Consider the following 25,176-nt stretch of genomic DNA (forward strand, 5'->3'; position numbering starts at 1 on the left):
TACACAATGTATTTCAGTAGTTTTTGAAAAACTGCCATTTACCAAGTATCATCATGACAATCTCTTAACAGAGTGAATTAAAGACATATGGTAGCCCTGTCACATATAACACATTCATCTGTCATCACATTCTGCTATCATTTTATTTGTTATATCATTTTTGTCAAGTCAATACAAATTTTCTATAAATAGAATCATAGAATAGTTAGGGTTAGAAAGGACCTTAAGATCACTTAGTTCCAACCCCCCTGCCATGGGCAGGGACGCCTCACACTAAACCATGTCACGCAAGGCTCTGTCCAACCCGGACTTGAACACCACCAGGGATGGAGCATTCACAACTTCCTTGGGAAACCCATTCCAGTGCCTCACCACTCTTACAGTAAACTTCTTCCTTATATCCAATCTAAACTTCCCTTGTTTAAGTTTTAACCTGTTACCCCTTGTCCTATCATTAGAGTCCCTAGTGAAGAGTCCCTCTCCAGCATCCTTGTAAGCCCCCTTCAGATACTGGAAGGCTGCTGTGAGGTCTCCATGCAGCCTTCTCTTCTCCAGGCTGAACAGCCCCAACTTCCTCAGCCTATTTTCATATGGGAGGTGCTCCAGTCCCCTGATCATCCTTGTGGGCCTCCTCTGGACTTGTTCCAACAGTTCCATGTCCTTTTTATGTTGACGACAGCAGAACTGAACACAATACGCCAGGTGAGGTCTCACGCGAGCAGAGTAGAGGGGCAGGATCACCTCCTTCGGCCTGCTGGTCATGCTTCTTCTGATCCAGCCCAGGATACGGTTGGCTTTCTGGACTGCGAGCGCACACTGAAGCCAGCTCTTGTTCATTTTCTCATCGACCAACACCCCCAAGCTCTTCTCCACAGGGCTGCTCTGAATCTCTTCTCTGCCCAACCTGTAGCTGTGCCTGGGATTGCTCTGACCCAGGTGTAGGACCTTGCACTTGTCATGGTTGAACTTCATCAGGTTGGCATCAGCCCACCTCACAAGTGTGTCAAGGTCCCTCTGGATGGCATTCCTTCCTTCCAGCATATCAACCGAACCACACAGCTTGGTGTCATTGCAAACTTGCTGAGGGCGCACTCAATCTCACTGTCCATGTCAGTGACAAAGATGTTGAACAAGACCAGTCCCAACACTGGTCCCTGAGGGATATCACTCGTTACTGATCTCCAGCTGGACATTGAGCCATTGACCACAACTCTTTGTGTGCGGCCATCTAGCCAGTTCTTTATCCACTGAGTGGTCCACCTATCAAACTGATGTCTCTCAAATTTAGAGAGAAGGATGTTGTGTAGGACAGTATCGAACGCTTTGCACAAGTCCAGGTAGATGACATCAACTGTTCTACCCCTGTCCATCAGTTCCGTAACCCCATCATGGAAGGCCACCAAATTGGTCAGGCAGGTTTTCCCCTTAGTGAAGCCATGCTGGCTGTCACCAAGCACCTTGTTGTTTTTCATGTGCCTTAGCATGCCTTCCAGGAGAATCTGCTCCTAGATTTTGCCAGGAACGGAGGTGAGACTGACTGGTCTGTAATTCCCCGGGTCTTCCATTTTCCCCTTCTTGAAAATAGGGGTCATATTTCCCTTTTTCCAGTCATCGGGAACTTCACCTGACTGCCATGATTTTTCAAATATGATGGCCAGTGGCTTAGCCACTTCATTTGCCAGCTCCTTGAGAACACATGTGTGGATTTCATCAGGTCCCATGGACTTGTGCACATTCAGGTTCTTAAGATGGCCTTAAACCAGATCCTCTCCTGCAGTGGGCCCAAGGTCTTCATTCTCGCAATCCCTGCATCTGCCTTGCAAGACTTGGGTGGTGTGGTCAGTGAAGACCGAGTCGAAGAAGTTATTAAGACCCTCAGCCTTCTCCAAATCCAGGGTAGCCAGTTCTTCTGATAGCTTCCGGAGACAGCCCACATTGTCCCTAGTCTTTTATTTGCAGTGTAATTATAGAATCCCTTCCTGTTATCTTTAACATCCCTAGCCAAGTTTAATTCTAACTGGGCCTTAGCTTTCCTAACTGGTCCCTAGCTTCCCAGACAACATCCCTGTATTCATCCCAGACTGTCTGTCCTTGCTTCCACCTTTTATAAGCCTCTTTTTCCCATTAAAGTTTCCTCAGCAGCTCCTTATCCATCCAAGGAGGTCTCTTGGCCCTCTTGCTGCACTTCCTTCTAGTTGGGATGCAACACTCCTGAGCTTGCAGTAGGTGATACTTGACTATCAACCAACAGTCTTGGGCCCCCCTGCCCTCTAGGGATATTTCCCATGGAACCTTACTAAGCAGGTTCCCAAAGAGGCCAAAGTCTGTTCTCCAAATATATATAAATTATAAAGAGAGAAATATATATAGAGAGAAATATATATGCTTCTCTACTAATGATATTTTTTCAAGCCTCTTAACTAGTCAGAATACACTGCCCTCATGTTTGTGTTTCCTACGCATTGCACATTCTGTTACCAATAAAAAAACAGCTAATTATTAAAAGTTCATGTTGTTAATTTATATTCCACCAGGAGAATCAAAGGTTTAGAGACAGAAATATTCGTTATACTTGCATGTTGCGAAAAAAGCGGTAATACTGAGTTTATTAACTGATTGTTAGTTACTTATGTTAGCCTCATAAAATAAGCCTGTGAAGCAGCTGTGTTTCTTAACATGTAGTCCTTTTCCACCAGTGGGCAAAAAACTCTAAAAATGTTATTTTACATGAAAATTAAAGTAAGTTTAATTCATATTGATGCAAATATTGACAAAAAATATTAAATAAATTATTTCATTCTACTCAGACCTGCCTACAAAACTATTTAAATATTAAATAACATTACAAGTTATTATTTTATATTATTTTTCAAAAATATTTTCCCATTTTCTTCCTTTCTCTTCAAACTTTACGTGAGTCCAGCAATTAAAACATTTTAGTGCAAAAGAATTGAATAAATGTCATAGCCGAAAAAAAAAAAATCAATAACTTTCAGATATGAAGGTCTAATGTTGTGCTCTCATTTGCTATATCTTATAGCATATTTGTTGCATTCATGTTTTTATAGAATAAATAGTGGTTTTTCAGGTTTGGCACCTGAGATATTCACTCATTTTGAGAAATTACAGTACACTCCTAAAAAGATTTTCAGTTGTGGTTTATATTTCTCCAGAAACGTTCTCTCATCACAGAGACAATACGAACTTTAAGCTTATTAGAGGATGGTCCAAAGATTCTTTGAAGAACATGGAGAACATTATTGGATAATTTTGCTTGTGCTACTATTCTAAAACTATTAGTCATCAATGCACCAGAATTTCAGAAAAATCGAAGAACTTGTGCAGAATTTGTGGATCTGTCTTGGATATACTGCTAGCAATGCATGTCACATTTATGTCACAAAGGAGAGAGATTTGGTAGTGCTATTATTAAATACTAACATAAATTGTCAGTATCAGTATTTAGTTACAGAGACCTTTCCATTTAAAAGAATTGACGTTTTCATTAAAATACAGACGTATTTTCAGAACTTCCTAATTTAATTTTTTAAGTAAGGTGAATTAGAATAGTACTTCACGACAGTAAGTCCTTTTAGAATTCTAATTCCAGATGAAGGGGTCTATTGATAAAATAATAATGAAAAGAATTAATAGGCATATGTTTAAAAATATTATATATTATTGTTCTTTTTTAAAAAGATATAGACTGTTTTAAATGCAAGTAGTGACATAACAACTAGATTGGTTTTAAACTGAAAAAGATAGGTTCACATTAGGCATTAGGAAGAAGTTCTTTACTGTGAGGGTGGTGAAACACCGGAACAGGTTGCCCAGAGAAGCTGTGGCTGCTCTATCCCCGGGAGTGTTCAAGGCAAGGTTGAATGGAGTTTTGATCTACCTTGCTCATGGAAGAGTTCTAGGAACTAAATGATCCTTAAGATCTCTTCCAACCCAACCCATTCTATGATTCTATAAAAATCTTTGTCTTTTGAACTTCTAATGTTGGGTAGTTTTGAATGCTGTTATTAGATTAGTTAGTTAGCTCTTGTACCTTAGTACAATTTTATATTGTTATGTTTCTCAGAACTCAAAGTGCATTCTGGTAATAAACCATGTCATTACAACTAACACTGCACCTATATTTATTTATACTAAATTCCTGTATTTTTCTTCATCTATTGTAAATAGTATAAAAGCAATGCAATTGTTCTGGGGTTTTTTTGATGGCTAGTAGATAATTCAGTTCCAGTGCTGATTCAGCTTGGGTTTTCAAGTGCAACTGCTAAACATGATACCTGTTTGCAATGGAAGCAACTGTTTTCTAATCATTAAAATCTCATAAATGCATCTGAGATATAACTGACTTAAGTTGTAATTTCAAAGTATTAGGCAGGTGAAATATATAAAATAAATATGAGCTTTCCGAGGAGACTAGAAGACCCAAGATATGTCTCACCAAGGTCCCTGGGAAAGTTTATATTATGTGTTTTATATGTTCTTCCTCACCTCTTTGGTATTCAGTACCAACAGTTTAAAATCAATACAGAAAAAAGGAAAGGAAGTTACAATCACAGAGGATAATGCAAAGTACTTTCTCTGATGTTCTTGCACTATTAAAAACACAAGACTATAAATTCTATGTTCCATTAGTTCTATATTATACTGAAGCACACTGTTAAAAAAATCTGTCCTGGGTTCAGCAGTAGCAGTCATTTTTCTCCCTCTTAGTAGCTAGTGCAGTGCTGTGTTTTGTTTTTTTGGCCTGGGAGCAGCGCTGATAACGCCAATGTTTTAAGTTGCTGCTCAAATGTTTGGTCTGGCCAAGGACTTTCTGAGCTTCATGCTCTGCCAGGGAGGAGGGAAAGCTGGGAGGAAGCAGAGACAGGACACCTGACCCAAACTGACCAAAGAGGTATTCCATACCACAGCATATCATGCCCAGGATGTAATGGAGTTACCCGGAAGGGCTGCGACTGCAGGGTTGGAGGAGGGATTGGTCGGTGCTCAGCTGGGGGAAGTGGGGCGAGTTATTGGTCGGCTGGTGTTGAAGTGTTGTATTCTTTCCTCCTGTTATTTTTCTTTATCATTATTATCATTGGTGGTAGCAGTAGTGATTTGTGTTATACCTTAGTTACTAAACTGTTCTTATCTCAACCTGTGGGAGTTGCATTCTTTTCGATTCTCCTCTTTGTCCCTCTGGGAGCAGGGGGAGGGCAAGAAGTGGGAGGAAGTGAGTGAACAAGCTTTGTGATTTGGGTTTAAACCACAACACAATCTTAGATAGATTTTGTCAGATAATAATTTTTTCACTGATAGTTTCACTTTCCAGCATTAATTTTATGCCAAAAAACACACAAAAATATTTTTAATTTGTGAGAGATAATATATATTTATATACATTTGAAAGTTTAAAGTCCCCATGACCCTCCTCACAAAAGATGAGGTGTGATATCAAACATCATACTGAAGATCACTTTTTGTTTTTCAGATGTTTGTTGCTACTGAAGTCTTTGAAAACTGGCCCACAATCTTAATAAAAAGTTTCAAGCTTGTCCTAAATTTGCCTTAAGACTATCATGTTATTAGACAAAACCCAAAGATATTGCAGTCAGACAGGTGGAATCATAGTCAGTCATAAAGACTGACAAACTGATACTTTTAGTGTTCCACTTCCCATTCCTCTTCAGTCTAGATTTGGTCATGTAGATGATATTCTCTATAAGAAAGCAAAGCTGTCCTTTGTCAGTGACATGGGTAGTAGGATTGAAAGCACCCTCAGCAAGCTTGCTGACAGCACCAAGCTGTGTGATGCAGTTGACATATCCAGAGGAAAGCTTGACACGCTTGAGAGGTGGGCCAGTGCAGACCTCATGATGCATAACAAGGCCACATACAAGGTCCTGCACATGGGCTGAGGCAATCCCAAGCAAAAATATAGGCTGGGGAAAGAATGGATTGAGAGCAGCCCTAAGGAGGAGGACTTGGGGGTGTTGGTTGATGAGAAGCTCAGCACGAGCTGGCAGTGTGCACTCGCAGCCCAGAAAGCCAACTGTGTGCTGGGGAGCATGACCAACAGGTTGACAAAGGTGATTCTCCCCCTCTCCTCTGCTCTTGTGAGAGCCTACCTGCGGTACTACATCTGCAGCCCGTAACATAAGAGGGACATGGAACTGCTTGAGCGAGTCCAGAGGAGGGCCATGAAGATGCTGTGAGAGGGCTGGAGAACCCTTTTTATGAAGGCAGCCTGAGAGAGTTGGGCTTGTTCAGCCTGGAGAAGAGAAGGCTCTGGGGAGACGTTATAGCAGCCTTCCAGTACCTAAAGGGGGCCTATGAGAAATCTGGAGAGGGGCTCTTTACAAGGGCACGTAATGATAAGACAAGGAGAAATGGCTTTAAGATGACAGAAGTGAGATTTAGTTTTTATATTAAGAAAAAATTCTTTATGACGAGGGTGCTGAGACACTGGAGGTTGCCTCGCAAAGTTGTGGTGGCCCCATTCCTGGAAGTGTTCAAGTCCAGACTGGATGGGGCTTTGAGCAACCTAAATTTTCTCTGATTCTATAAAGTCTAATTGATCTACCACTGAAAGACAGGAGCAGAAATAAAATTTTAGTCTTCTTATGGCACAAAATAATTGTTAAAAAATCCCATTAAGTCTTCAGATTTAAAAGATTTAAAACTTCAGGGCAGCAGTTCAGGCCTATTGCTCTGTGGCTGTGTTTATCAGATGGTATGACTTACATGTGAATGTTTGCCAGCTTACATATTTCTGCCAACATAGCAAAGATAAAAATTAGAAAGTGCTCTCTATGTCTCAGAAAAAAAGGATGACCATGCTTTCCTAGTCTGTAGGAGGCAGGCTATTACTGCCAGGCTGAGTCACAGGTTTTCCTAATGCCAAACACAGTTTGAAACATCACTGAATTGAATTAGCCAAAACTCAGTTTCCTAATGCCAAACTCAGTTTGAAACATCACATACATTGAATTAGCCACCATCTGCAGGTAAACAAAATCATAAGAACTACACTAGATTTCTTGTTCTGTACTTGCTTCACAAGCTGCTTTAATACTGCATGTTCAGGTATTTTTCTTGTACCTAGTTTAAAAAACGTAAGTGTAATGCAACTTATTCCACTAAGTATGTTTCTGTTATCTAAACTTGTTCCATGAATTTGACAGTGTAATTCTCCCCTAAAATACTACCATTCATTGCAACTGTCCAGCTAATTGTATATGATTGATACACGTATATATGTATAGGCACACCTATATATGGATATAACTGTACAGGTAAATAGTTTTAGAAACAAATGTAAGACTTATTTCTGGTTTTCTCTCTTAGTATAATTTCTTTCTCATCCATTTTGCCAATCAGCAAACTGCTCTTTTTCATTGCTGTTTATAGACACAAATCTACAGTCATTTGATATGAAAGTGGACAGTAACTGATCTCTTCCCTTATTTCTTTTCCCTGGTCTACTTCTGCCAGACAACTGGACAGCAGCACAGATATATCTGAGGCATCAGGTAAGGAAAAAAGAGTTGCTGTGCAGTCATGGAGTTACATGAGAGTCTGACCTGTATCATTTTACCTATTTCAGCAAAAATCGTATATTCTTTATTCAACACCATTAAAATAATGTAGAATACATTCTCTCTTCCTGTACTTGCTGGGGAAGACCTCCATTTAACAGCTACTGTTTAAACCTCAAGTAAGAATCTGTGCAGAAACCAGGATACTGTATGATCGTCTTTTTATGGATTTTCTCCAAATTTTATGGAAGACAGAGAGGCAAAGGGAAGCATGATAATTATCTCTTCCAACCCCTTCTTCCACCTTCACGAGAAGGAAGACAACGAAGCTATCATCTCCTTTGCTGACTTACCTTCTATCTTGAACACCACACCTCATGTAATTTTCTTCAATATAGTAAAGTGAACCAATGTTCAATATAAACATGGTAATAGATGTGCATGTAAATGGTTGGAATCCTACAAACACAGCAATTTGCATTAATTTCAACCTCAGGCTTTCACTCTGCCTGGGGACTAAAGTGTCTCAGCATCATAGATAACATGTATAGAAAAGTAATTTTAACAAGTTCCCTTAGTAATTGGGATCTGCGCAATTCCCACAGTAATTGGGATCTCCAGGCTAGTAATGCATTTGCATATAGAAAATAAGTAGGGCATAACTGAAAAAGACTGTGAAAATTAGTAAAGTGCAGTAAAATCAAAACTCATGAACACATCTCCTCCCCTCAATTCTGCTTGCTTTGAAGTTGTCAAAAGAATTTATTACTTCTTCCTCTGATCTTGTAATTTCTTCCCTTTGAATTCACTTTACTACAGCAAATGCCATCTTTCCTCCTTGCTTTTCAATCTCAGTTCTTCCAGTATCCTGGGAGCTGCAAGCTGACAACATAGTTCCTATTTTACTTGCTCACTAGATACTTTATTCTTTCTCTCATGTTGTCCTTTGTAGTTGGGAACCATCCTCATAATAAAATATAAAGCTAGTTTCTTTCTTTCTGCAAAACTATTTCAAAATTCTTCCTAACTGTAAAGTATCCAATGAGTAAGTAATGAGTCAACAGGTGTGAACAAAAACATTTACCTTTATGTATTTAAGAAAACAACAACCAAACATATCTAAAGGGGAAGATAAACAATATAGTTAAAAAGCTCCATTCTCTTCCATGTGAAAATTGCCTCACACCTTATTGCTTCATTTCCTTCATGTTGATAGAAGGTAGTCCCAATAATGCTCACTTTGTTCATTGATTCTTTTGAATACAAGAAACCCTGCAGTAAATAATCAGCTTTAAGTAGCCATATTTTTTGTACGTATTTTGCAGAAAGTATCATTTGTTTGTATGCATTGAGTGCATCTAACCCTCTGTGATTCTGGTTATGTGATGATACCTCTTTCTTTAGTTTCAAATAATGCAAAAGGAGTCTGTGGAGTTGCTGCTGGCAAGCACTGGCTGCTTGATGACTGCCTACGTTATACAACAAACTTTCTCCTGACCTGCTTGAGAAACCAATCAGGCTGCTTTCTGACCAGGGAAGAAAAAAGGGCATCCTTTTCCTGATTCATCTATTTGCTTTTTTCCTTCTTTCTACCACAGGTAGACTGCTGCTTTCTGGAAACAGCTCACTAGTGAGGACACAAGAAAGATATTCAAAGTGAGTATCACTGGGCAAACATCAGTTCTTACATTTTTAATAACACAAGTCCACTCTAGATCCACTGCGGTGACATCTGTCTGCTCTCTAGAACGTTATTCTCTTTTCTTGTTAAAAATTTTAGCCACATACTACAGTACACTAAAGACAAACACTTCAGGCAAAGCAACATGTAATGCCTATTATTTCTAAGTCTTAATTTTAATATTTGTTTATCATCCCAGATTTTTTAACAGAAAAGAAATATCTAAGAATACTGTTCTTGATAAAAATGGATAAATGATATTTTTTTGATATTTAAGAAGAAATGTTACTTAAATTAATCCAATCATGCTGATAGATTATTGCTACTGATATATTATGGTAATGATAAATATGCAGAATAGCGAATAGTTTTGATGTTATTGCTCGAAGAGCTGTTTTACTGTAACATTTTCTCTTTAAAATTGTAATGTTTGCTTTGCAAAAGGAAGACTGAATACCAGAGAAAGAAAAGACAGTGTAGAATTACTAAAAAACCCCCAACCAACTAGACATGGATATTAATGGACTGTAAAAATAGTATTATAGTGGCTCTTATTTTTGTTTCCCATGAATCACAGGGTAGTATTTCAAGATATAATTCATTTTCCACAAATATTACAATAGGTTTTGTTACTGATTTTAATGGAAGCAAATCTGACAGATCCTATTGTAAAAAGAATGGTTCAATGGCATTTTTTTTTCTTCTTCTCTGTTAGATCAGGCACACTGTAGGTTAACTGAGGATACCCCAAAGGAGTGCAGAGGCTGGTAGGTACCACATCTATGTGGGCTATCTATAGGAAAGATCATTGCTGAGTGTCCCTAAAAGGGCACAGAGTCTTAGTTATTGATGAGTGCTGTCCTGGTGGGTTCTTGGGCAGGTCTGAATATCTGGTAGTCATTCCTTATTGGAAATGTCAGGCCAGCATCTTACAGCTCCAAGAGCAGGGAACTGGTCTGCTGCAGTTCTGCAAACCAAGCAAGAGGTGAGTTGGCTTTTACTTTTTTCTTATTTACCATACTTTTAATTGTGTGGAATAAGCAAATACTAGCTCCAATTGCACACTCTCACATCATGATTCCTTACTAGGAATATTAAGCAGGATTTATCTGTTCTAGCCAGTCTCCTTGCTGGCAGAAACCGTTTCTATGTTAAAGTGGACACCCCTAAGAAGGGTTTCCTGAAGTTTATCAAATCATGTACTACTTGTGAAGATGGTAAATTGCACTTTGTGTTAGCTGGCTGAGGAAATCAGTGGGAAGTCAACAGGACTGAGATATAGACTGGAAAGTAGTCCCAAGGACTTGTTCCATTGGCATTCCACATTAACTTGTCCTCCACATTAACTTCTAAGATTCTGCAGGGTGTGTTAGAAAGCTGCAGCTAAGTATGGCCAGGGAATTTGGGCCCAATGTTGCTGAAGGTAATGTTGTTGACTAGACACTGGCTGTAATACCTGTGTGTCCTGACCCCTTTCTGCATGAGGTAGCTTCCACAAGGACTTAAGGAGCTACTTGGGATCACAGAATTTTGTGTGAAACAATCACCGTGGGCAAATAGTTCACATTTAGGCAAAAAAAAAAAAGGGCTACGTATTTTAACAGGCCATGACAAAGTATAGGGGATGGGTGTGTATGTGTGTTTCTCTTTATAGAGTATTTTTATGCATATATTGATCACAGCCATTTTATAGCACTCATCCAGTTTATTCTAGAATATGAGAGCAAGTTTTCATAATATTCCTCGCTTACATACAGGAAATAGTCAAAATCACATCTCTGTAGCAATTTTCTGGTAGTGAAATGATCTCTCAACTTAATCTCTTCTGATTCCCCTGCAGGATAATTTCAGTTTAAAACCATCTTATTCTCTGCTGCAGTAGTCAGATTTTAGCTATATTCTGGATTTTCCCTTGGGAGAATATTTCCCCAATAGTGGACAATAGTGGGAACCTTCACCGAGCTCAGGGTGAAAGACCACCCTTTCAAGCTGGCATGAACAGACTTTGCAGGTTGGTTGCCTCCAAGCTTGCAAAAGAAAGCCTCAGCCCTGTTGAACAGTTCATGTGGGGTGAAGTCATCTGATCTTGGGGTAGTGGATGACCGAAACTCAGTTTCTGCAGACATTTCCAAGCCTGGCTGTGGGGCTAGCAGGGAAGTGAGGAAGCTGAGCATTCAGCTCACAACAATGTCACCAGAAGTGAAGAGGGATGTTAGTCCATCTTTCTGCCAGGAAAGGAAGGAATAAGATGCTTAGTGCACAAATAGCCTGTGATTCAATATGCTTGTGCTCAGTATCCACCAAGACAACATTTTCTGGAGATATGTGTTTGATTTGTTATTGTGCATTATTCTGTCAGAGAAACAAGTATTTCAGAAACAGCAGTTATTTTCTGACTATCCCTGCCTGATACACAACAGTTGCTTTACTTTGTTTTCTACTTTTAAGAGTTCTATAAGAATTAATTATACATATCTTGAAGTCATTTATATATATTTATATTATATATATATTTATGTTTATATAAATATTGTCATTTAAAAATGCAATCTTTTTTTCTTTTTTGTGGTCACCAACAAGACATATAATATTAACAGTCTGAGCAGTTTCAAATTGCTTTCTTGGCTTTAAAGCAGTGTTTTTAATTTCTGAGTAAGAGGAAGAAAACAAGCGCGAGGGAAGTCGAAGGTTGAAAATAATAATATTAAAAAGGTGAAACAAGCCATAGGAGTATCCTAATAGGAGTATTCTGACATTTTCTGCCTCATAGTCTATTATCACCTTCTACTGGGTGTTCATTCACATCTTGCAACTTGAAAGTGTCCTTGAGATCTGTAACTTTATCTGGATGTCAGTCTGCTTGTTCTGTGTTCTTTAAAGTAGAAAGTCTTAAACAATGTTTTTCATTTATGCCAGCAGCTGAGCTGCATGTGGAGTAAAAGGCAGAAGAAAACATAACTGTAAAAGATATGAAAGAATAGAATTGCGTTTGATTTAACACTGAAAATTAGGACTTCATGTTTGTATGATCTGGGATCCATGTTAAGACTATAGGCCATGGAGTTCAGAATAAAATGTAAGCTTTTTATTCCTAATAAAATTAGGTAGTAAAAAAGAAAATACATATTGGGATTATTTTCAGCTTTCTGAGGAGTTCTATCCTGAGCTTTAGCAGGAACTAAAGGTCTGTGAGTAGAGGGAGGCAGAAACCAGCAAGAGGTATGGCTGTGGGCTCCAGCAGACCTCCTGCAGCCTGGGTGTGAGGAGGGCTCTGCAAAACTGGAAAGAGAAGGAAGGTTTTATTTGTTCTTGCTCATGCCTGTCGGTTTGGCCTTTGAAATAACTGCTTTTCTCACATAAGCAGACTTAGCTGAAAAATTTAATGGCCTTATTTAGAACTCAGACTGCTTACAGACAAATTATAAACTTAGGTTTATCAACCCAAACACAGCCTGATTAATAAAATTATATTACTGTTGCAGATCCTGTTTTCAGAGCCTGAGCTGCATTAAAATTCAGAAGACATGAGTTGGCACTGCTATCAGTGAAATAAATTGGAATACTTCTATAGAGGCTCTTTGCAGAATGAAATGTACAATATTGTTCTAATTTTCTAACTATCAGAAAGGTCAGTAATGACTTTGAAGTTCCTGATATACACACTGAAATTCAACTCCACCCATCTAAGCTTATCTAAGTCTTGACAAGAGTGTGCTTAAGTTGTTTTTGTTCTTGTAGGCTTATTGCAAAAGCCTGCTTATTTTGTATCTTATGTATCTTGCATACACAGAAAGGTCAGTCAATGTTTGTAATGGAGAAAGACACACAGTTATCAAAGTAGATTACCTCTGCCTTGTTTACAATAGGGAAGTAAAAGCAGTTTCCAGAAGTATTAAATAAAAAAGGCAACCCCACTCCCCCAAACCACCAAAAATCTGGATTGTATAATATTTCTGTCCTACAGTTGTCACCTGGCGGTTATAAAGAAAATTAGCATGGCATCTACTTATAGTCAAGCAGTACCTGGAATACAAGGCAGCTTTCTCAAACATTACCTATCTTAAAGGAGCCTTGTACAGAGTTCAATAAACGAAAAGGATCAAATATTTCAGAAGGCTATATTTCATTTCAATAACTTTCCAAAATGGTTTTCTTTACCATATCTAAGCAGCTGATTCAATTTGCCTATCAGCAGAAATAAACAAAACTTGAATATAAAGCTTTGCACATTCAAACACCTGCACACACAACGAACACAAACCTAAGAAATCAGCTGTTCCCACCATTTAGTAGTTGAACACAGCATTATTTTGCACATATAAGTAGAAGAATCCATTACAAATATAAGTAAAGACAATTTTGAAATAGCTTATATTAGGGTGTGGGTTATGGTATACAGCCCTAGAAGTATTTAAAAGACAGATAGTTGTAGCACTTTGGGACATGGTTTAGTGGTGGACTTGGCAGTGCTAGGTTAATGGTTGGACTCAATGATCTTAAAAGACCTAGAATCATAGGTCTTTTCCAACCTATGATTCTATATACACAGTCATATGAAAATATATGTGCATGTCACTGTCTTGTATATGTGATACATAACATGAGCGCTTATCTTGTGGAGCTCTGAATATGTGACTGCCTGTATTCACCCAGTTTTGATGTCCTCCCTTTTGCTTACCTTCTGATCCATCTTTGCTTTACTTCCAGTATTACATATCTCAGGTGAGCCTCACAAAAACATGCTGGAAGAGTAAAATAATACAAATAAATAGAAAACCAGAGAGGTTTTCTTTGTTCGTTTTCCAGTGGTAGTTTGTTCAAATCTGGGTTGTATGGAAAGAAATATGTGGTCTGTAACCTCTGTGTCTAGAAAACTAAGATAAGTCTAGATTGTAAACCAGGACATAATCTTTCATTTGCATTATATTGGCAGAAAATATCACAAAATTGTTTAGAAGATTTGGGTTCACTGAAGCAGTTTCCTAATTTACAACATCTAGCTGAACTACTGTGACAGAAACAAATCTAGCAGACTCAAAATCTACAGTTCATATCCTTAGTTTGAGATTTTACTTCATTTAAAATTTACTTCAGTTTTAAGTTTACTTTAACCAAACCTCAGAACTGATATGAAACTTCTGATTTGGGATTTGTTGAAACATTTGGTGGGTAGACCAATTTCTACTTTTTTCTCCATGGGCTTTGTCAGATTTTTCATCTGAGTTTGTTAAAATTCCAATTACATAAATGAAAAAGCATTTCCTTGAGGAAAAAAATCCAATTTGGATAAGCATAGTATTATGTATGAAAATCTGTATACTGTATATGAGGGAGTATAAAAAGAGATCATAGGGAACTAACATTGGAAGAAATGCAGTAAGTTTTGTCGTGCCAGGTCACGCAAACTCTGTGAAATCATCATTCGAGGGGGGGAGAAGGTGAAAAGCAAAAGAGAGGAAAAGAAAAGCAAAGAGAGGCAGCAGTGCTGTAACACATATTGGCTGAAGATAGTAAACTGACTCCTTTTGCCCTGTTCACAGGGAAGAGATGAGAGAGCTGGCTTGTAGTTGGAGGGTGACCAGGCTCCTTTTTCCTGTGTTTCTGTACACAATAAAGTTTTTTGAGATAAGGAAACGTGCAAATGATATTGACTCGTGCTGTCACGTCCCAGTAACCTAGATCTTCCCTGTTGATTTTGCATCCTGCTGAGCTGTTTTACCCTTCCCAAAGCACCGCAAATCAATAACTATTTGTTTAGCAGTTGATCATTTTGCAAATACAGTTTGTGACAAGACAGAATCAGATCCTTAAATCTGCCAGGGTAACAGGAAGCAATTCATTCAGAAGGCTCAAAGGACTGGTGCTGTGGCTATTTCTTCACACTTTCCTACTCTGATTGCCAAAGTCCTTATTTTCTGATTGACCTCACTGAACCGCCACAGTTATTTCCTGTTTTAATTAAGGCAGTTTTAAGTGGCCCTCTGTAGATCAGATCTTCATTAGCTGCAAGTTGACATGACAGACTTGTCTTGATCTGGATGGAGCTTTATAATTTCCATCAACGGAAGGTCTAATGGCTTAAAGTTGGACACTGTCATTGTGCTCCTGTAAGCACTACTAAGACAAGAGGGACTTCTATGTAAGTAAAAGATTCAGAATATGCATCTTTCACTACAAGCCACATGGTAGAGGTAACCTCTGAGGTTTTGTTGATGTTATTTTGTCTGAAAAGTATTGTATACCTGCTGTTGTGCCAATTAACCACACGTATGCGAACACAGAAAAGAATCTTATCCGTTGCTAGTAATGTTTCCTTTGTCCCTCAAGTAAAACTGCAAACTTGTATAATCACAGTGGCTAATGCAAAATTAAAAAAGAAAAGAAGAAAAGAAAAAAAAGATAATCCTGGAACTTTTTCTTAGCCAGAAATAAGGGATGGTTTACGTTCCTATCCCTAAATCAGGTAAGACTTAGGATAATTTAGAGGAGCACAGAATAAATTCAAGTTATTTTTAAGGTATGTCAAACAATAGTATAAATATTTATACACTACCCATCTCTCATCTCCTGTAAGAGTTTCCAGGAGTCACTATTAAAAGCTAATAGGGAAGATAACTGCAGGAAGCTCTTTGGCTTTACTTCTAGTAGGTCTGGTGTGATCATCAGGGTGCAAAAAAGGCTGAAACCTGAGCTGAACCAATGAGGAAGCTTCTGAGATCAGTGAACAAGTCTGTGGGCCAGCGCACTGCAGGGTCGTAAACCATAAATTAATGAAGGCACAGGCAGCCTGACAGCAGTGGTAGAAAAGCTGCTGGGAGTTGAAGAGAATGGTACGACAGAATAGGGGCAACTTGCTGAATTGCGCACTCACTGGTCAGAGGTTGATCTCTGCTCACTGAGGTTTGGCAGTTGGAGAAGCGTAGATGATGCGGGAGCTCCATCACTAAAGAGGCAGGGAGAGAAGAAGGTCCAATAATGGCACATTTTGGCAAGATCCAGCTCAGTAACCAAAGCTGTTTCAGGCCAGGAAAATGAGATAAAAACCAGAGAGGGTGTTAGTTTAAGGTAGCAAACATCCCAGAGATCTCAAGGAATGCCGTTTAATTTGCACTCCCCTAAGATGGACTGTCCGGAAGTTGAGAGAAGAAGGGTAGCAAAGCAGTTTAAAAATCAGCACTTATTAATAACCTTAAGATTGTCCTTATCCACATACTATTTCTTTGATCATATTTTTAATTTTATTGCTTTACACAAACTAGCTTTATTCACTTTTTTTTATCTTTCATGTCAGTGATGTGTCAAGGACTGACTTCAACAAAAGAAAAGAATGAGTCCTCACAGGTCACTTCACTAGATATATGCCAAGAACTATAATAAATAGATGCCATAAGATGCTGCCTTAAAAAGGACATCCATTCTCAAAAAGTTTGTTTCCAATATTTGGTGATGCTGCAAGCAGTAGGCAGAGGCTTAAGCAGTTTCTCAGTGGGAGTGACAATATGCTTCAGATTTCCATTACTTGTCTAGATGATTGTCCACTGACTCAGACTTACATTAATTTCTTAGATAATTTATAGAAACAAGCACCTCAGAAATACGAACATTTTATGGCAACGTAACATCATTAATAAATGAATGCCAATTACTGATTGCATTTGTTGCTATTTAGATTGAAAGAAAAAATGAACACTGATTCAATATGAATCACAATTAGAGATGGGCTAAATAATCACATTTATCAATATCAGCCAACCCATGGTTGTCAGGAGAAATTATTGTTAGCTGTTTTTCTTTTTTGTCTTGCCCCAGCTCTGTGACTGTCTTTGATTTTGTTACCGATTCTGTCCTCTAAACACTATGAAAATAAAAGGTGTAATTTTCTCATAACTCCACATCACCTTTTAGTTCAAAATCTAACTTAAAATCTTAACATTCCATTCCCAGCTTCAAATGATTCCATAATCAGAAATTAGTATACTTGTGCAGAACAAGTTAAGGAGAGCTGATGAAAACAAAACGAAGATGCAAAAAGCAGTATTTCCAAGAGAGTGGGCTGGTATTGATTGGAGTTACATATTTGTGTTCTTTGTGGTCTTGTTTCTTAGTTGTTGGGTTTTTTTTTCCCCCGTTCAAAAGTTTTGCATCAGTGGTAAAACCAGTAAATTTGGAGTATAATGAAAAGTAAAGAGGTAAGAAGTGAGAGAGTGGCAAAGAATGTTTGTTCATGAATGATCCTAGTTTTGAATCACTTATTTTCTGCCCATTTCACAGTTAGTTCAATCTAATCTTATAAAATCCCCAACAAAACATCAATTGAATCAGACCTCACAAAACAGAGAAATGAAGATAGTATTTTTAAAGAATTTGTCAGGACTATGGAAGACTAACACATGTCCTCATCTAGCACAACAGAAAGGTATAACTGAGGTATATGTGAGTCTTAATGTTTTAATATTTAAATAAGTACATATTCACTAATTCATATTGACAGTTTGTCCCTTCCTGAAAGAGAGGATTTGGGTATTTGCTGTTCTCTTGTAAATATGTGTGCTACACATAGCATGGAGTTGCTTGAGGATAGTCCAACAGCAGGCTGATTCAAGTCTCGGAAACAGCAAGCGCTATGCCTTAAATCTTAGTATCTTTGTTGAATTTCCTAGTCATTTTGCTGTTGAGTGGACAAGCACAATTAATCCTTTATATTTTATTTTTTTTTTCAAGTGGAAACTAGGCTTAGTTGAGGTGCCCAGCTTTGGAAACTAGTAGATTATGAGCTATGGTTGTGGTTACAAATCAGAAGTGGAGCTAAACAGGTATTTTCTGATACCTCTTACAAAAGAGGGATAGGAAACACCAACTTCTTCAACATTCCTATATTTCACTGTGCAGAGCAGTGGGTGTTTCATTTATGCATATAAATTAACTCCATGCTTGGAGTTAGTTTCTTGTCCACTAAATAGGTTTGGAATGGGAAATAAATATTTGGCAATAAAAGGAGAAATCATAGGAGAAAAAAGGTGTGTCTTTAGCATCTAATATTGGATTAAGTAATCAGTTTGCCACAACAAAAGTATAATAATCTACAGCACTTGCCTGTCAGACAAATCAGACTTTGATGTGCATTTCTTTTTTTCCCTATATGTTCTTCAAAAGTGGATTTCAGTCTTGTATTAGCTTTCATTACAACAGAAAATTACTGGATTTAATAAACTGGAGTCAAAAGGCGATATTGGGTAACTCAGCTGTACAGAGAGCCACTCCCTTGAAAAGACAAGTTTTTTTATTACAGAGAAACAAAGATACATAGAGATTTCTTTTGGAAATCCGTGCTTTTCTAAACAAAGGTAAATAAACTACAGAGACACTATCTGTGGGTAAAGGTGTCTTCTAAACATCCAGGAAAGGCAAGTCAAACTGAATTTGTCTGAAGTGACAAAGGCAGTTGTGATTAAAAGAACACTTAGGTAAGAAAGATTGATTTTTCACAGAAAAAGAGTAAAAATACTACAGTAGCACTGCTATAAATGTCTTAAACCATACAGAGTCAGGGGTTCTTAAACTTATCTTCATTTCAGAGCTTTCCTGTAGTCATGGCTTTGCTGCTGAGGATACTAATAGGGTGATAAAGACTTTAGCTGTCTTTACATGATTCATCTGGACAAATCTTATCCTCTCCAAAATCAATTACTGCATTCCCTATTGTCTACTGAATAATACATCAGTGCACCAAATGCAATTTTGTTTATGTCTGGTGATTTCTTCATTCCTGCAAAGGAGATTTTTTTATTTTTTTTTACTTTAACAGCTCATGATTTATATTAGTGGATAGATTGTTCCTTAGTCCCTAAAGAGTGTTTATAAACAACTCTGGCCTCTACAACCACACGCTTTGATCCTTATCTGTCACTACAGCAGCACATTAACATGTTCAAACAATGGTTCATAGACACCAGTGTCACAGGAGAAGTGCTTTTATGCAGTTTGTTTGAAAGCTTTTCTTTGAGGGATAATCATATGCCTAGCCATTAAGAAGAAAGAAAAAGAAATTCATTGCAGCTGTATCAAGATACAAACGAAAAAATTGAAGAGGGTGACTGTTCAATTTTAGTAGGTGTTTGTATCCAATAAGATGTAAATTCTGGTCCACTGAGCTCACATTTTCAATACATTATTGCCCCATCCTTTTGGCAGGAGTCTTCAGGCTTTTCCTGGTTCCTGGTTAACCCATTCTCTGTCATGGTAATTTATAAGGATATCGAGTCTCTTTTTTTGTTGTTGTTGTTGGTTTTGTTTTGGTTTGGTTTTAATGAAGAAAAGCTCTGAATAACCACAATGTATGCACTCAACAGTGAACAAAAAGTTAATGCTTAGTTAGTTTTCAGGCTTATCCATAAATGGGAATCAGCTGTCGTAATGCTGGTGCCATGGTGTCTGAACCAGGTCCTAGAAGATTTCTCAATGTCCAAGTTAGACACCTCACTAACTATGCAGTAATACCAAAGGACAGCAAAATGATGCTGAAAACATCACACCAGTCAGGGAGGTAATCTAGCTAAAGAAAAACAATGAAGACGGGAATGCCTCAAAACCCACCTGTTCCAAATTTTCAACACTTACCTCTGACCTCTAACCTCTAACGTGGAAGAGACTTTCCTTCTTTGTCAAAGACGATGTGAATACACATTTACTAGCTGCATAGAGGTGTGTGATACCTGCACAACTCCCTTTCTTCAGCACAGACTATCTCACCTGCAATACCAGCATCTGCTCCACACATTGATTTTGGATAGCTGTGAGTTTCAGGCATTCCCTCTGTTCTTTCTTTTTAAATTAAAAGTTATTCAGACTTGGGAACTGTAGGTGTTTGTCTATTCCAATCCACATCTTTTCTTTGAAAATGCAATTTAAAAGTTTGGAGCTCTGTCAGGAATATAAGAAAAAATATGAAACTGCCATTCTAGCCATAAAGGTAATAATACATCTATAGACAATCTTGAGAATGTAGATGTACTGGAATTTCAGCAAGACCCAGTTAAAACATTAGTAAAGACTATGGAATAGTACTTTTGATGATGTGATTCAACTCAAACAATCAAAGGATAGTTCAGTTTAGTCCTATAGTTGGTCCACATTGGATGGTTATTTTTGACATTTACAGAAGTTCTCCTCCAGTGTTCATTTGGTGCAGAGTGTCCACAGCCCAATACCAAGCTTCTTCTGGGAATCATTTTACACCTGTATAGAATAGGAGTTTAAAAAAAAGTTCTGTTTCTGTAAAGTTTTACATGTACTCAGTAAAGGTGTAAATAACAAAAATATTCAGGGAATGCAATTTTAGTCATATGTGCTGTATAAAAGGGAGGAGATGGGTTCATTGCTGTGTTGAATGTTTCCCTTTTTATCATAAATATTTGCAAATATTTTGACTTTTAGAAGTCAGTGTTTTACAACTAGATTTAAAACTGTAGTGAAAGATTTATCTTTTTTTTTTAATTTTCATTTTTATAGATTATTTCAGTCTACAGATATGTACAGAAAGATGTTTGGAGTGTTCAAAAAGTTCTTAGTCCAGTTTAAATTATTTATATCATGTAGATGCACTTGTCAAATCCTCTTGAGGCTTACATTTTTAATTAGAACTCATAAGTTTTGACTGATAACTCACCTAGGTTAGATCCCAAGAGTTTGTATGATCATACCTGAATAATTTGACAGATATCTGGTTAACGTATAAAAACTTACAGAGGTTTGCATGTGGGCTATGAATACTTTTCATATTGTCTTCCTTCTGTTATAGAAAAGATTAATCCATAACTAGATGTTCAAACTGAGGTTGTCAGAGTCTGAAAAGCACAGCTAGGATTGTCACTATTAGATCATATTTCAGTACACTTTTTCTTTGTACAGCACCGAGGAAAATACTGAACTAATCATGGGAAATTTATTGCTTCTAAGGAAGCATTACTTAGTCTCCTTTCCCATACTTATAACCTTTCAGCCAAAACTGTTAAGCATTATTCAGCTATTGTTTCAGTGATGTGGTAATATTTGTTCAACAAAATTTATTTTATTGCAAGGTTTCAACTGAAACAGATCAGAAACATAAAAGACCATTAATGCAGATTGAGGAAGAATGGTTGTACGTCAACAGAAGCAGTAAGAAATATTTTTAATAGGACTTTTTAAAGTTTTACTAGAATTTGGTGTTCATGGCCATAAGCATATTTTCTTGTAATAAGTTATATTTTTGTACAAATTTTATATATGTAAGAAATTTAGATCTGGATTTTTAAAAAGACAAACACATTAAAAAGTCAGAGTTGTTCATTATTCTAGAAAAACAAGAAATTTGAAGGCAACTGCCACTTGTTTTTGAAAGCACCGCGTTACCAACAGCATTATTTTTTTAAACAATATAAATTTCTGTCAAATAGCCAAAGAAATGTTAATTCAAAGGTCTACATCATCCAAAAACTTCACTCACAGATGGATCTCAGTTCTGTCTGACAAGTGCTACTTTGTCCCTTGGGCTCCCTTCTGGACTGAAACAACTGGTTACCTCCAGGGCAAAATCCAGGTGTTGGTCTAGCAACAGTTCACTAGAAATCTTTCCTAATATGCGAAATGGATATGACAAACAGTCTGCACAGGGGCTCTTTCCTCCTCACCTTCACAGGTCTCCAAAGATAGTTCAACAGGCCTTTGACTCATACATGTGGCCACAGAAGTACGTTATGTCACACATATGGTGTGAAATGGTATAAACCCTTGATATCATGCTATAGACAATTAGCGGAATTACAACTGCTGAGGTCAATAAGCCACCTGTCTGGACCATGCCTGGATTCACCTGTGGTCTTCAAAGCTTTTGGAAAGTATACATGAACCAGTCAGTGCTTCCTGGGAGGAAGGCAGGGAGTAGGCCCTGGGGAACATGTACTTCTCAGTGCAGACATAGCCACAGGGATATGCAAGTGTGAGGCTGGCATGGCTGAAGCCCATTTACATGTCTTCCTAGCACAGGAGAAAATTGCTTTTGTTAATGAGAGGAAGAGTAGTTGAAATTAAATTCGTATAGTTTTTAGTAGTTACAGTAGTTGGAATTAAACTCATATAGCTCTAATCTCAATTTACTCTATGCCTGGGATATATAAGTATGTCCCAAGAACTTTTCTAAATGAAAGCTTCCCTGGCCTACCCCTTCTTTCTGTTGATTTCAATGTGTTATATAAATCAAAAGGTCCAGAGAATAGTTAAGCTCTCATCCCAGGTGTTCACACAATAATCATGTACAGTACTCACTTGAACAATTAGAATAGTGAGAAGCCCAGTGAGGAAATAGTCAGACTGCCACTATACGAGCCCAGATTGCAAACCAGCTACAGGAACTGCAACAGCTCGAGCTCTAAATCTGACATCTTCTGTTTCCGTATGCATTACCAATGTAATCCTTTCATAGCTGCAGCAAGGCCCATGGGGCTTTTTGCATAATTTGTCTGTATTAAGATTTACAATACTTATCAGATGTATTGAAATGATAACTATTAAGAGCTTGTTAATAGCTCACTAGAGTGATGTTCTGTAAGAATTTAGCAGAATTATTATTTATTACAGTGATGAAAAACCCTTGATAATGCAATTTATAAAACAGTCAAAGCACTGTCTCTGAGTGGTGGGTAAAAAACAGTGCTAATAATTAAATCTGAAAGATGGCTATCGGAAAACTCAACAAGTTAGATAATTTGCAGCTCCATATTAAGTGAAACCCTTGATTAACATTTCCCAGTTAGCTGCCAAGAACATTTATAAGGTTCATTAAGAAAGGCCAGTTAGGGAAAGAATACAGTGATGAGAAGATTGGAGAGTACCATAGAATTATTTTTTTATATATATTTATTTACCTCAGAAACAGATTCTAGCAACAACACAGTATGTTTCTGGGAAGTTACAGCAGATATGGAATACTTTCTTCCATCAGTACATGCCTGTGAACACACACATAGGACATTAACTGCCATGTCTGTGTCAAACATCGTCAAAGTGCTGCTATGGAATATACAAGTTTCAATAATACCTATAGCTTTTCTGAAGAAGTGCAATGATTTTCTTTCATGAGACACCTATTGTGGTTGCGCCTAACTGGTCAGAATGACACTGATGCTGTCACGTTGTAAATTTTATTTAACTGGCCCAAGTACAAGAGGGAGATAAATATGAAGCCTACACATTTTCATATGATGTTTTCAGGTCAAACTAAATGAATGGAAAGCCAACTTACAATTGAATTAAAAAGTTAAAAATAAGTAATTTCATTATATTAAGATCAAATTATAGGTATTTTTGAAAACATGTAACTGTTTACAGCCTACAGCAACATTTCAACACCATGTATCTGCAAGGAAAACGTTCTTACAGATTTTCTCTGAAGTTAGGCCTCACAGAACAGTGTGCGGTGTGGGGATCTCTACTGTAACCAACTGTGTGCTCCACCGAAATGTGTGTCTGACTATGCAAAGTTGTTGTTATATTTCAAGACCAACATTAAACTGAGCAGCAGAACTGACTGCTGAAAGTGATACTTCCTGCTGGCTTCAAATGGACAAGCAGTTAGCATAGTTGAGAGGTGGTTTAAAAACCTGCTGCTTCTGAATTGCTTGTTATGAAGTCTCACCTGATTGACCAGAGTAGATGGGACACACTGATTGTCAAAAGTGTATTGATTCAAGCCATGGAAAAATCTCTGGGCCACAGCAAACTCTCCCAGCCCCTGAAAAAACAGCTTTCAGGTTCTGCTAAGAAAGCTAATGCAAGACAAACATTTCCTCCCTGGTAATAACTGCTACAAAGAGATGTGGTTTTCACAATAATACACAAAGAGGTCAGCTGTAGAAATGGACAAAATACAGATTTATAAAATCCAGATATAAAAATAAGCATTTGAGAGCATAGGAGTGACCCGTCACATGAAAAATTGGGTTTGAGCAGAATAGGGGAGGAGAAGACAGTACGGCTTTTGTGTTAACACATACTCGTATCTCCAAGGACATAATTAAGAAGTTGTGTAACAAAACCAAAAGTCTTGTAAAACAAATGGAGATCCAATTTGCAGATAATTGCCATTGCTGTGGAGGATGTATGAGGCAGCATGATTTGCTTCATAACAGAGCTTTTATAAGGCTTGTTTGGAGCAGAAATTTCTCCCAACTCCGTGGGAACAAGGAACAAATGTGCCTTTGCTAATACTTGAAGCTGGTACTGGTAAAACAGCTGAAGAGGAAGAAGATATCCCCAGGTTCAAGCCTATAAACCTTACTTGCCTCTAAATGTGGTGCTGTGTGAGGCAGTCTGAAAGAGGCGTTATTTTGAAGCTGATGAAGTACAGTGATAAAGGATTCACTTCCTAAGTATTTAGGACCTAAAGCTGAAAAATAATTACTTCAAAGGCTTGAAAGTATCCGGTGTATAAGAAGAATATGACGAAATTCAGAAAGTAAAAGATATTTTTTTTTTTATTTCACTGTAAGGGAGGAATCATTGACATATCAAATGCAACAGAACTCAGTGAATGCACATGGGAACAGACTGAAATCTGGTAAGAGTATTAATATGGGAGAATAACAAATGTGCAAGAATTCAAATTACTTAACCGGATGCAGTTTAAAAAAATACCTAATTAGTCACCAAATGCCTCTTTTGTGCACTTTCATTTGTGGGGCTCAAATTATATTTTTAAATGTATGTATAAAATATATAAATGCATAAATAAATACATATATAAATATATAAAAGATCTTGGGTTTAAAGACCAATTTTTATTAAGACATTACTTCATTTAGGTAATGTTTGATTTTAATTTAAAAGTAAGTTCCAATATAAAAATCAGATTTACCGAAGAATTACTGTTTTATTTAAAGAAATTTAATTAAAAACTAAGATTTTCAATAAAAAATGGATATATTA

The 25,176-nt window shown here is 37.5% G+C and overlaps 1 long non-coding RNA gene across 1 annotated transcript; it reads left to right on the forward strand.

Moving 5' to 3' along the window:
- Positions 1-7,489: 7,489 nt before the first annotated feature.
- On the forward strand, positions 7,490-9,958 carry LOC136007347 (uncharacterized). The gene is made up of 3 exons (XR_010609644.1): positions 7,490-7,529; positions 9,134-9,191; positions 9,932-9,958. It is a non-coding gene; the product is annotated as an uncharacterized LOC136007347 (long non-coding RNA).
- Positions 9,959-25,176: the final 15,218 nt, after the last annotated feature.

The sequence above is a fragment of the Lathamus discolor genome, chromosome 1 (assembly GCF_037157495.1).
Source record: "Lathamus discolor isolate bLatDis1 chromosome 1, bLatDis1.hap1, whole genome shotgun sequence".
NCBI classification, from domain to species: domain Eukaryota; kingdom Metazoa; phylum Chordata; class Aves; order Psittaciformes; family Psittacidae; genus Lathamus; species Lathamus discolor.